The sequence below is a fragment of the Coturnix japonica genome, chromosome 11 (genome assembly GCF_054131305.1).
Source record: "Coturnix japonica strain WE chromosome 11, WE-NBRP24, whole genome shotgun sequence".
Classification (NCBI taxonomy): domain Eukaryota; kingdom Metazoa; phylum Chordata; class Aves; order Galliformes; family Phasianidae; genus Coturnix; species Coturnix japonica.
The window spans coordinates 14891354-14902582 of record NC_140673.1 but is presented as its reverse complement, the minus strand read 5'-3'; the positions used below and the strand labels follow the sequence as shown (position 1 = coordinate 14902582).

Below are 11229 nucleotides of genomic sequence, written 5' to 3'. Positions count from 1 at the left end.
GAGGTGAGTGTGTGACCAAAGCTTTAGAAATACAGAAGTAATCATCCTACATCAGCCATGTCTTGTCTCTGACCTGGGGCAAGAGCAGATGTTTCAAAAGAAGTAAGAGATCATAGCATGAATAATACACAGTAGTGTGCTCATCATGACTGGAGTGGGAAATAGAAATCTGCAATTTGCAGAAAATATGTCAGCTCTGGAATGTTTCCCCCTGCAGAGCCAATTTAGCTGTAATTAGTATGAATTACTCTCAGGTTTTTCTTTTTTTCTTCATAATTTAGAAAAGACAATAATTCATTGACTCAAAATGTGCAAAATGCAGATAATGATGCCACATTTACAAAATATTTTTATGTTACTGTATTTGGCATTAGTCAGACTTTACTATTCATCTGACAAGATTTCAGTTTCAATAGTTCTATAGGTAGGATGGGCCAATTATTTGAAAAAGCTAAAGCTCTACAGTTTTGCAGCAGGAGGAGAATGTTGCATCCAGGAGAAACAGCAATGGAAAGTCAGACTGGAAGAATGCAGTGGTTTAAAATCTGATTTCCCTTCAGCTGGGGACTACAACGTTGAGGTCAATCTGTCTGTCTATCAAGATCATCCGAGTCAGTTGAAGGACCCAGTTGATGGTAAGTAAAGGCCATATTGGGCTCATATGTTTTAGATCCATGCTGATGTGATGTTAAATTAGGTAATAAATAGAAGGCCCTTGATCTCTCATGTCTAACCAAAAGCTGTTCACTTTCTACTTTTGTCAAATGAAATCCTGAGCTGATGTTTCCAAAAGGAAAAAAAAAACATCATGAACAGCACAGCTTTTTCCTTGATGCTTTGTAGTCTTAGAGGTTAGATGATATCATGTTCAGTGGCATGACAATATTAATTTTGCTAAAAGAAATGTAGTCCATTTAGTAGCGTTTAAAATAATTTGTTTGCACTGCAGAGTACAACACATTGCTGATGATAATAACGTATCGAAAGTAGAAAAAAACATGAGAAATATATTTATCCCAATTTTGCGCATTCAATATCTTTTCATGAAAAACAGAACCTTTTAAGTGGAAAAGTTGAAGAGTTCTGAAAGTTACTGTGTCCACAGGGCTTGAATTTGCATGAAGTTATAATATTTTCTGGCACTAATCACGAATAAATCCCACTGTGCTAATGTAGAAGCATCTATATTCAACTGTTGTGTGAGCAGAGTCAGGCCAGGATACTGTCAGTCAGCTGAGAGGATAGTAGATCATCTCCTTTCACGTACAAGGAGTGGTAATTGTGCTGTATTAAGGAAGACTGCGTAAGACATACCCAGTAGGTATGAGCCTGTTTACAGTATAGCATCTTCAGAGTAAATCCTTCGTTACGAAGTCCAGAATGGGAAACAGATTAAATTTGTGCTTTAATTTGTTTTGATTTTGTAATGTCGATTTTCTATTGATTTTAATTACATGTAATTGAATTCTGGGATGCAAATCACTGTCTGTGTTCTATGTATGTGTGAAGGACAAAAAAACGTTCCTTTAGCACAGTTATATTCTTTCCTGACTATATTCTCCATGTGCATTTTTTGCCTGCATGTCTTCTTCCCACGGAGCACTCATGCAAAATGGTGTAGTATTCTGTGTTCAGCAGGGGAATTATAAATAGGGCCTAGACCTAGAGAGTGGCATCTGCATGAGTTTGCAGCAAATGCAAATGTCATTGACAGGGCACTCACAGGAATTTCTTTTCCATTGTGCTTGGTAGCAACATTCATTTCAATGAAGACTGTATACTTAATTTTACCCTATGCCATGCATCAGAGGTGGAAGTCTCCATAAGCATATAGAACACAGGAAGTAATTGCTTTGAAAGGAGGGAAACTTCCTCAGCAAAACCTTCTCAGATTAGCACTTCTGGGGCTCCTTTTTCAGATGTCCTTGAATTTGTCTTCATTCTCTTACTGAGAGCTCTGGAGAGTATACATTCTCCCTTCACAAGCAATGATGAGAAAAACTGATTGTGGTCTTAAAAAGGAGCTAAATGCTAATATCTGTGTTCAGAGAACTAAGTTGCTCAGAGATGAGAAATGAATCCAGAATGTAGAGAGAAATTTTTTTCTCCAGATTACTATAGGAGGAACAGTTCTGAGATTAACAGAACGTTCAAGTCAATTTATGTTTTTTGAGACTGTCCAATTTGGCAAAGATTATTTTTTCTGAAAGGAAACAAATTTCTTCATCATAAACTTCAAATCATGTCAGTGTTTCCTTCTTGTGTAAGATCCATGTACATTAGTGACTTCTTGAGTTACCTGAAAAATATTTCATCAAGGAAAATCTATCCAGAGAGCAACTAAAAACAATAATAAAAATAAAAATAATAATAATAGTAACTAAAAGTTTGATTTACATTTTTTTCTTGTTCTTCATTTTGGAAATTCAGAAGTTGTTCAGTACCCAAATACTTCTGTTTGCCTCAATACACTGGTGGCCTTATGTATTTGTTGGCTCAGCTCAACAGATGGAGAAACATTCCGTATAGGTTATTATCTCAGCACTGATCCAGAAGCAAGAAAGCCCCAGATGAATCACTATATCCTTCTAAAATCCTGCAGCAGATAGAGTATGTCAGAAATCACAGGTATCAAAACAGAGATTTCATACGTACTGAAATCTTCCATATATGTGGAAGACAGTGTCTGCTTTTCAGAATTAAATTCTTAGGACTGATTTCCAGATAACCTATGCATGGAAAATGTGAATCCATTGTGCATTTAACATAGTGGCTTTGCAAATGGCCAGTTAAAAGGACTATTTCTGTGTTCAATACTATAGTTTGCACCTGAGAGTATTCTGAGACTGTGCACAAACTAGAAACGAAGTTATGAATCTGTAGGTATGCCTTGTAACATGGTTACCGTTCGCTGTTTTGACACAGATTTTTATCTACTGTGGTGTTTGTGTTGTTAGCGGGTTTTTTGTTTGTTTGTTTCAGATGTCCTTGTTACTGCTTAGGTGAGTTTTTTTTTAAGCTCATTTTTACATTTACAAGCCCGATAACTGTACTGAATGAAATAATACAGCCCTCTGACTTTGGTGGAGACAGCCTGACTTACACCAGCTAAGGATCGGATTGTCACTTGTGAGCTATCGTAATCACTTAAGTGAAACAGCCAAAGTAATTGGTGCAAACAGATACAACTGATGGAAAAAGATTCAGTATTTGTCAATACCTACTATGCTATGGAGAACCTAATCAATGAATTAGTCTATCAATTAATTAGTCTAGGCAGCAAATGACTCCCTGTACTGTTGGTCCATGAAGTAATCAATAAAGTCAAATGTCTAGTTTAATGTTTCTCACATAATGATTATGTTATGGGAAGAATAGTAAAAACAATGTTTATGCATTTTCAGTTGTGTGTTTCAAGTGTTTGGCTTACAGAAAGATATCCAGATAATTCCATTATAAAGACAACCTGCACAAATTTCAGGATTTCAATGATGTGAAGATATTTGTCCTCCTATCCGTGTAAGCTGCGTCTTCACAAAACTGATATTTCTTACGGGAAATGATAGTGTGGTGTAAGGATGCTGAGCCACCATTCTGTCAGTTCTTCTACATGGGAAATTGTGGCAAGAATGTTTGGCTTTTATGCCAACTCCTCTTCATTTTGGCAGGGGCCAGAGTGAGTCACCTCTCTGTGATGGCTTTGGCAGTTCACAGCTGTTGTTGTGTCAGCATCAGAAATACACTGGGTGGAAAAGCGAGAACTCAACCTTTTTCTGTTTTAATTGGCTGTAGTCTTATTATTTCTGCTAAGAGTGGCCTGGTCACCCACACTTTGAATTCTGCATATTTATAATTGACTTTGCAGTAAAAGTAAGCAAATACATCTTCTGTTACAATCTAGTAAAATGCCTAATTATGAAGCATTTTAAGTCTGGCTGTTTGCCCTGCAGTATGAAAGAAAAATAGGCATTCTTGCCTTTGTGCACACACATTTGATGGCAGCTAATATAGAAGTCTGCATTTTATTTTGGGTACAAAAATACTTTTGAATATTACTGGTATAAAATTCAAGAAGCAAAAACAATGTGAAACTGAAGTGGATGGCAATTAGTCAGACTTGGAGGACAATGAATGAAGGTTTTGCAAAGGGAGAGAATAAAAAAAGCCTAGATTACATGAAAACTAGGTTTTATTGAATGGTACCACAACGGAAAAAATGTTGCAGTAATCCTGCAATAATCTGCTGTAATGAATACTAAACATACAGCAAATATCAAAATAAGGGTATCTACTGTCAGTGAATTATAACTGCTTTCAGATGATTTAGGGTTTGGCGAGCATGCAGATTACTTGTAACGTTGGATATAACCTTTTTACATTTTTTAGTCTGTTTCCAGATTACAGTACTATCTTTAAAAGCCCGGTCTTTTGCAGAACAATAATGTGATATTTCATGTTTCATATTCCAGTATCAATTTTTCTATTAAAAATAGATTAAATTTTAAGTAACTAGTGATGATATGTTCAATAAGAGCTAGCTGGATGAAAAATTAATGTCTGCAGTCCTCCTGTTTTGCAGGGATTAGCTGAACTATCCAGAATAAAATTTAAATGTGTCTGTTCTTCTCAGGTTCAGCATATCCTCCCTAACACTGTACAGTGCACATGCTGTAAGGTATCAAAAATAAAGTAATGGCTCACTTTGATGCAGAGAATGGTCAATTCCAAGCCATTGCACAGGCAGTCATAGGAGATATGTGTTCACACCACTTTCTTCTCCTCCATAATGTCTGGTTTTGAAGCAGAGGATCCCATCTGTATTGCCACTCAGTGAACATCATGGTTGTGTTCCTTCTTTTCAGGACATGTCTGGAACATGTAGAACAGCCTCCCAGCAGGTGGAAAAAATAGCAACAAGGAGAGGAGACATATTCAACTTCTCTTTCATTCTGGGACAGAGGAGGTGGAGATGACCCAGGCAATGTTTTCTTCCAGAATTCAAAATGCAATGTTAATGCTATGTTTCTACAACACAGTCGTGCACTTTCACTGCATAAAACTGCATGTTTCTCCACTGGGTCTGACCAATTACAGAGATGGCTTAGCAGCAGTGCAAAGGAGTTTTGCTTCTTCAGGCTTCTTGCTTCTACAATCAGCCTGCAGTAGCTGCAGAGTTAGCAGCTGTGAGCATCATGCAAACATTCACATTGGAAAATACTGGCCCAGCTTCCTACATGGTTTGGTACTCACGAATGTCACTGCAATGAGATCGTTTTGGAAGAGACAATAGGAGAGTGTTTAAGGAAGAATTTGAACAATGAAGTAATTTTGCTGCTGTTGGCAGAGAACCTTTCTGCAGCCTGAGGAGCCAACCGGGAGAAGCCATGAAAGTGTGTGTTTAAAAAAACACAGTGAAGAGGTTTGTCAATTTGTCAGGTTATTGTACACAGTGGAGTTACTTTCTCAGTATTTCTGATATTTTATTTTGTGCATGGGGAGGGGTGAGATTTTTATGCTTTTCTTTAAATTTGAAAGGTTTTAAAGACTATAAAAATCAACAGGCACAGTGCAGCGTTCTTTCCCTTACAGTAATTTACCATTTCAAGCCAAATAGGTGAAAAAAAATCATTGGTGGTGTTGTCCAGTCTCATGTAACGATGTTGTCATCAAGAAATAGAAATAAGCTTGAAAAAGAAATTTCTCTCTGTGATTACAGGAACTCTACACAGTGTGTCGTTCTTGACTTTCAACCTGCAAAACATTTGTCTTACATTTGCCTCGATTCTGGTCTGTGTTTTGGACTGAGATATATGTCAGTTGTTTTTTTCCTACTCTACTTCTTGAAGAAATAACAAGCTTTAAGGATTGTCCAGTACGCTTCAGCAGAGCAAACAGCATTACCAAAATAACGCTCATTGCACTGGACCATAACCATATATGTTTATGCAAGGCTGTCTATTTATTTTCCATTTGCATGTACAGACAGTGTCAGAGTGTCTTTGATTTGAATGATTTCATTGAGTTAATAGTTGATAGTATATCACAGAAGTCAGCAATAGCCTTGGAGGTCATTTTCCCTGGTATTATTTTGCAGACTCCAGCCAGTGCCTTCTATACCTACAGCTATCCACGTGCTTTCAGCTGTACCACAATCCAGTTTGTGCCCCATATAGTCTCACCGTCTGCTAATGGAGAAATTACAGAGGGGAGTGCCTGTGCAGCACAGCTGAATGCAGGGATTGTGGAGGCAGGATGGTGAGTATGAGTAGATCTGCATAGCTTTGTGGTACTGAAGTCACTGAAGTTGTCACACATTTATTTTTTCCCTAATGCTGAGTTAAAGGAAGCAGGAATTAACATCTCTCTCATAAGCAATCCTAATGAGCTGTCTGGACAGGCAAAGAGGTGAGCCCACTTTGGCCAGAGTCCCTCATACTCAGAATCTGATGGCTCATCTAATAAATCAGTTCCATAGTAGTCTGTTGTAGTAGGAAAAAAACAAAAAACAAACAAAAAACCAGATGATTTGATTGTTGATTTCTCAGGTATTTCCTGAATTAAACTCTGTCTGGAACTTGACAGTACTTGTTGGAGAGATGTGGCAAGGAAATTCCTGTAAGATGGGAAAGTTTGCTCAGAAGTGATATAAAAATAGGCTGTTTAAAACTGTGTTTAGTGACTCATGCAAAAGAGTCTTGAAGAGTCAATTAGACATGCACAAACTAACGTACTGCAATAAAAGGCTTTCCGTTCATTTAATGCCTCTCTGTATTCATCAATATTCTTAAAAAGTGTAATGATTTCTTATCAGTGCTTGAATGAACCGTAAAACTACCTTTTGAAATATTGACATTTCCACAATTTTGAACACACGAATGTTTTCACTTCTGTTTAGAAGCTTATGGGCCACTGTCTTGCAGCATATCTTATTCCTGCTAGAGAACATACTGTATAATGTGAATAAGTACTCACTTAGAAGCCTTCATTTTTCTTCCTGCCAGGTTGTACCAGTTTTTTTTGTTTGTAATGCTTTTGCTTTTTAATTACGACTTAATCAAGGCATTTTCTGTGTGAGGTGTTTTGTATTATTAATAGAGCCAGCTATTTTGGTCTTTGAAATTGAAAGTACGGGGTTTATGTACAGATTTGTGGGGATGGCTTATCAGCATACAATCTAAGGGATGATCATCATCTGGGGGAAATTGTGGTGGCTCAGTTAACTTCAGAGAACTGCACTGATTCAACAGCCAAGGTTCTGGCCCCTGAACACCTAGTGTCACAAAGGAAGCTATCTGAAAAACAGAGTGGGTCATAGATAAAAACTGTGCTACATGTGTTATGATGAGATTTCTTATTCTGTGGTGGATTATAAACAGGGTTTATTCCAGAACTAATATCTACAGCTAGCTGCAGAAAACTCAGTGGAACAATATTTCCATCAGAAAATGCATTTCCATCATACCTGAAACCCTGCAGAATGCCAGGCTGACTTGCCCAAGAGCCCATGTCAGGAAGAAAGAAATAGGAGGGTGGCAGAAACTCATGAATTTCTTCAGGCAGATTGATATTTCTGGAATAGAGCATTTCAAATTTGCTTTTGAACCTACTTATGTGTGTGGTTTGCTTAATGCTGCAGAGTATTCCAGATGAAAGGACAATTTAAAAATGTAAAATGCCAAATGAAAGAATTAGAACTGATGTGAGATCTTTTTTTCCCCAAAATTTTCTTACATTTTAAAAGAACTGATATTCAATACTCCAAATTTTCTCTGCATTATCTTTTACCCTCTTCAGTCTGCTCTGCTAAATGACAGCAAATTGGTTCCCTGAGTGTTGATTCTATTTATTTATTTATTTATTTATTTATTTATTTATGAAAGGAGGCATAAAGTACAGATCTCCAATGGACAAAAACCTCCAGTTATAGAAGCAAAGGAACTGTCAGCCTAGTAAAAGAGCCACAGATCGCTGTGGGCTCTTTGTGAGGGAGCCAGGAATTTTCTGCTGCCTGTCTTATGTTCCTGCCCCTGTGCCATAGTCCATGGGCCTCTGGAAGATGTCACTGCAGCTCTCTGCGGAGACATATTCTAAACTCAGTAACTGAAATGCTTGGATTAAAAGTAATTATTTTATTTTATTTTATTTTTTAAATCTCTGTGCAGACATTGCACTGTCATCTCACCTTACTCCTCACAAATCTCCTAAGGATACAGTATACATTCTGGGATTGCTACCTTTGCTGTATTTAACCTAGTATTAAAAACATTTTTGAGGAAAAAGGCTGATGCAGGCAGATCTGCATTTCTTATCTCAGTCTGTACTGAGGGAATCTGCCAGTTACATAGAATAGTCATTTAATTGTAGATGTACCTTTATCTTTGGCCTGACTATAACTACATGACAGAAAAATGCAAATCTTTCAGCTCGCTACAATTTAACAGCAAGACTTGCAGAAGCCTTACAATATTTATTAGGTCTTTTATTTATTGCCAGTTGCTACCATTTAAATGTGGCACAGACACACACCGACACCTACACTTTATTTTACTTACAACGGTAGGCGTGGATCGCTTTCCTAAACTAGTAAAAAGGATTTTAAAGGGCGCCTGTCAGCTGGAAAGCTTTTTATTATCCAGTGTCAGCCACTGGAAATTATGTACAAACTAAAGTCAATGGAACAGAAGTTAATTATCCAGTACAGCTATTGTTATTATGTAGAGGAGCCAGCTCTTATTGATTAATGAGTCAGTGCCATGTTTGCTCACAGGAATATTAATATCTTTGTGCACAAGAGAAGTCATTAAAATGAGCAGGAAGACCTTGACTTTAAACTTAAAGTGCACATTGCTCTAGTTATCTGAATGATTTTGTCAGGTATAACATCATAGTTATAAATTATTGAAACAAGTAGTTATTGTAAAGATAGTTCACATAACCTGTTTTAAATTAAACAAGTCGATACACTTTCCCCATTATGTTCTGCACTGTTATAATTAAGAGATTTTAGGTGTGGAGAAAAAGAGGTAGAAATGGGGTAAGACTGGTGTGAGCCTTTGCCCCACTTAGTCCCCAGATGCATGAGAACAAAAATGGATGTAATGCTTTGTCTGTGCTGAGCTGATGGAGGTGTGGATGTAGCGGGCAAGTGCAGGGTAGGTCAAGAGAGATCTCCCCTAAAACTGACCATATAGCATTGTAAGTGGCCTGTTGATAATTAACAAGTAGTATTAAAGCATATTTCAGACTCCAAAATATTTCTTCTCCTACTATTCCCAAAGCACCCAAATTATGTACTGAAAAATCTATGTTATTATTTTATGAAAATGTATATTAAGTCATTCTGACTAATAACGCTTTACTGGAAATATAACTACATTTGCTTTTAGATCACACTAAGGTCCAAAATTTAGAAAGTCCACTTTTGTATCTAAAAAGTCAAGGTCCAGCATTCATTTATTCTAACGTTACATTATATATCACTGTGACATAGTAGAGAGACATTTAAGTGGGAATATATTTTATTGTAGCTAATTCACATCCTATTACATACCAAAAGCAAGTCAAAAGCAGGCATAGTTTAAACGGGAATCAGGTGTCATGTAACTGACTGGGAGAAAATATCAGAAGGTAATTTAATTATACATTATGAATTTAATTAATTACTCCTATACTTCATGATAAGATGTACTTACATGTTTTGGGATATTGCCAAAGGCTATTGATCCTTTCAGAATAGAACCCCATGCTTGGTAATATGGATATGTGGGCCCAAGTCTGCGTCATCTCTCCTGTGAGCCTCTGCCAACCTCAATGAGCAACAAACCCCTCTCTTTTGTCAACATCCCTCACATCTAGGCCCAACTCTTACCGTATTTGGCAGGATAACAGGCAAATCCCCAGAAGACATTGATCAATGAGAATCTGTTCTGAGGATAACAACAGGAACAGCCAGGGGAAAATGTAATCTACTGGGAAGATTGAGTGTATGACATAATATAAATTGCAGAAAGAGTGATAGAGGGGAGTGCAACAGTCTTAAAGAAAAATGAAAATATTATATCAAGGAAGAAGGGAATAATCTGCACTCTGTGTTGAAATCATATAAATAATTTGTTCTCAAGGCTGCGCAGACCAAAGAATAATCAATTTGAACTGCAGCAAGGAAGAAGCAGATTAAGAATTAGAGGTGGGCTGCATTGTAAAGTGTGTTTGGGTGAGGGGGAGGGGAGGGGGTCGTCCCCTTTTTCCTAAAGCTGGTACTGCAAAAGAAGATGTGAGTGGGTCAGAGCATAAATACAGTCTGCTTGGAGAGTTACAGGGTGGAAAGAATTCAGTTTTTTCATCCCACTTCCCATTCTGTTCCTGCTACCTGTTCAGTGGGGCCCAGGGCAATGTATATTATTTCTGCTGCTGTACTGTGAATCTGGATATGGCTGATCCAGATAGTCTTGGAAGATACATTCATTCATTAGTGGTACGTGAATGTGAGAGCAGGAATGGTTTTTGTAACCATTTGGAGTCTCAACAAAATGCCAACAGAATTCCAAGGAACCTTCTTTCAGTTTTTCTTTTGGCCAAGAGAAGACCTGCCTCTCAGTGCAAGAAAAACTCTGTCAACAGTGGAAAGGTGAGAACATCTCTAAATAGATGTTACAGAAATCTACAATGGAAACTGAATGCAGAATTTTATTTCCTGTTGTTCTAGACTACAATGATGTGGAGAACTGTAACGTCATTCTGGATGACGAACATGTGTTTTTGTGCACAGCACCTTGAAGAACCCTTCTAGGGCACTGTTGCCATGCAAGCTGTGCTGGAACTGACTTCACTAAATTGCATGGTAGTTGCAAGGGACAAATTCTGCTCTTAATTAGTCCTTTCTGCCTTGTAGACAATGCTGCTAGCATTTCCCTGGCTCTTGATTATCTACCATCCAAAGAAACACAAAATAATTGTTACAATGCCAGTCACAATGCCATAAAAATGACAGCTTCTCAGACAACACCTTTAATGTTCTTGAACTGCATTGTAGATGCAGTTTTGATAATCCAATGAATAAATATTTGGGTTGAATTTGGCTATTTCTAGCTCTTTTAGTCGTGGGTGGTTTTTCCCCCCACACTGTTAACTTGCAGGGAGAAAAAAAAAAAAACATGACAGACCTAATGATTTAAGCTAAGCATCCAATGCTTTTACTTTCTTTTTTTTTTTTTTTAATCCATTAAATTT

The 11229-nt window shown here is 37.4% G+C and overlaps 1 long non-coding RNA gene across 1 annotated transcript in view; it reads left to right on the top strand.

The window, feature by feature from the left end:
• Positions 1–420: 420 nt before the first annotated feature.
• Positions 421–11229, top strand: part of LOC107317373 (uncharacterized) — a 32326-nt gene continuing 21517 nt past the window's right edge. The window contains exons 1-2 of the long non-coding RNA XR_014932766.1: positions 421–635; positions 4863–6255. This is a non-coding gene — a long non-coding RNA (uncharacterized LOC107317373). The remainder of the gene's footprint in view (positions 636–4862; positions 6256–11229) is intronic.